Source organism: Rhipicephalus sanguineus, chromosome 6 (genome assembly GCF_013339695.2).
Source record: "Rhipicephalus sanguineus isolate Rsan-2018 chromosome 6, BIME_Rsan_1.4, whole genome shotgun sequence".
Taxonomy (NCBI): Eukaryota; Metazoa; Arthropoda; class Arachnida; order Ixodida; family Ixodidae; genus Rhipicephalus; species Rhipicephalus sanguineus.
Window position 1 is genome coordinate 123,217,561 of NC_051181.1, and position 2,366 is coordinate 123,219,926.

Genomic DNA, 2,366 nt, shown 5'->3' on the forward strand with positions numbered 1-2,366 from the left:
CGGGAGTTTTTTTTTTTTTTCTTCAGGTTTTATGGGCGCGCAACCATGTTGATAGAAGAGCTGCCATTCCAGTTAGCCGTGCCACTCTTAACCTCTTGGGCAACAGAGGGTGGTGGTACGGTAGCTAGTTTTTTTTTCGTATAATTGTACAATACGGCTCATCTGGCAACGGTCACGTTATTGTGCTCCATGGCCATGCTCTGGGCCCAAAAATCTTCAGGCGCCCGTTCACAGCAGCGTTTTGTTTGAGCACCGGAATGATGGGAGTTTCTGAACGAGTGGTGCAGTACGGCAGTGGTGAATGTGCAGCGTGGTCAAATTTTACATGTGAAGCCAATCCTCAAGGGTTTCGCATGCCAAATTCGGGACGTTCTACGGCACTTGCGGCATACGCGACCGAACTATTCAAAAGTCCGTACCTTCGTTTCGGAAGTGAAGTTGAGAAGGGCTTGCCACTTTTCTTGTCTTTCTTTTTTTTTACGTGCTGAAATAACATAACCTCCTCTAAAGTAAACACGCGCTCATTTTCGAACCAGGAAATCGGTGAAAGTTTTAACAAAGGCCTATTGTAACGATGTTAGCGTTAGTTTTAGCCACCCCACCTTCACCAAGTTGCACCAGTGGCCTTTGTCGCGTTTTAGATATTCGTACTGTCGAATTATTCGAAAGTTTGAATACTAGCTATTCGAAAGTCGAATCGAATTATTCGGTTAGTTAGTATTCGACTCGAATTCGAAACTCGAATATTCGCACACCCCTAGTACTGAGCCTTCCCACAGTAATGTCCTGAAGGACGTGGCTGTCGGCCGTAAATATAAAGACAGGAGTTCTGCCTCAGATTCGCGAGTTATTCAAAGGAAAGGCAAAAAGAAATTGGGAAATTCAAGACAGAGCTTGCCTGCCTAATTTTTGACAAAATTTCATTAAAAAGAAATCTGCAGTATGACCCTAAGAAGACATCATACATGGATATGTTGATAATGCCAGAGAAAGAACAAATGGCACAGCGCACACTACAGCAGTTGTGGTCTCTGGATAGCGAAGAAATGGATACAGCCAGTAGCCTTTTTGAGAGGAGAGGGGACAGTTCACGCAGGGCCCCTTTTAATGTCATTGAAAAAGCTAATCATTGAGCTAAAGGCATGTGGCCTCTTCGTCAAAGCATTGATTTGTGACCAGGGTAGCAGCAATTGCGTTATTGCAAGGACACTGGGTGTGAGCCCTGACAGGCCTTCCTTTATTGATGATAAATAGAAGATTTCCTTCATTTTTGGACGTCCCCACCTGTTGAAAACTGTATGAGGAATATCTGAGTAAGCATGATATTCCTGTTGGTGATATTGTTGCTTCCTGGGGGCATATTAAGATTTGTATGAATCAACACATCACCTGAAACTAAAATGCCTACCTAAATTCACTGAGGGCACATCTATGAAAGTGCATTTGGTAACATGAAAGTAAAGTGGGTACTCAGCAACAGTGGCTATCTGGCAATAGAAGCATTCATAGCATTTAATGTTCTCCACCAGAAGCCCCAAGCACAGCTGAGTTTGTTGTGAAAATAGATCACTTGTTTGATTCAGTTAACAATTCCTTGTCTAAAGATCGCTGAGAGAAAAATGAGGTATACAATTAATACTTCTAAAGGGCACATTGAATTCTTGCATTCTTGGATTGCATGGATTAATTCTTGGAAATTCAAAGAGCCTAGGCAACCAAGAACCATTTAGGGCTGGCAGGTCACAATTAAAGTGGTTTGTATGCTGTGGGCAGATCTGCAGGAATCCTATAACTTCAAGTTTTTGCTCGCTCGTCGTCTGAATCAGGATCCCTTGGAGAACTTGTTTGGATCATTCGGCAGCAGCACAGCTGTAACGAGACGCAAACACTTTCAGTTCACTGCCGGTCTCAGGCATATCATTGTCGGGAAGCTCTTCAAGCTTCAGATGGCAGCAACTGCCAAGCAGATAAGGCTGTTCTTCTAACCTGAGCTAAAGAAATAAGACTCGATCAAGAAAGTCCTACTGTGGCCGACACCTTCAGCTCAAACCTTCAGACACCGAAGAACCAGCAGATGTACTGAATCAAACATAGTTTGTTACGTGTCAGGATACCTAGTAACAAAGCCTTTCTAAAAAAGCACCATGCTTACAGTGCAAGGAATCTCCTTGAAAGACAAAAGCCAAGATTGTCTTCACCAAACCAAATCTCCTTGATGTTCAAAGCAGTGGAGATGCAGGACAAGACTCGAGGTAATTTAACAGTGCCCACAGAAGCAGCTTTCAAATTTTGTCAGAAAATTGGAAGAAGCATTCTCTGTTCAAATAGGTGCTGTAGCACACTGAGAGGGGTGTCAGAGAAACTGC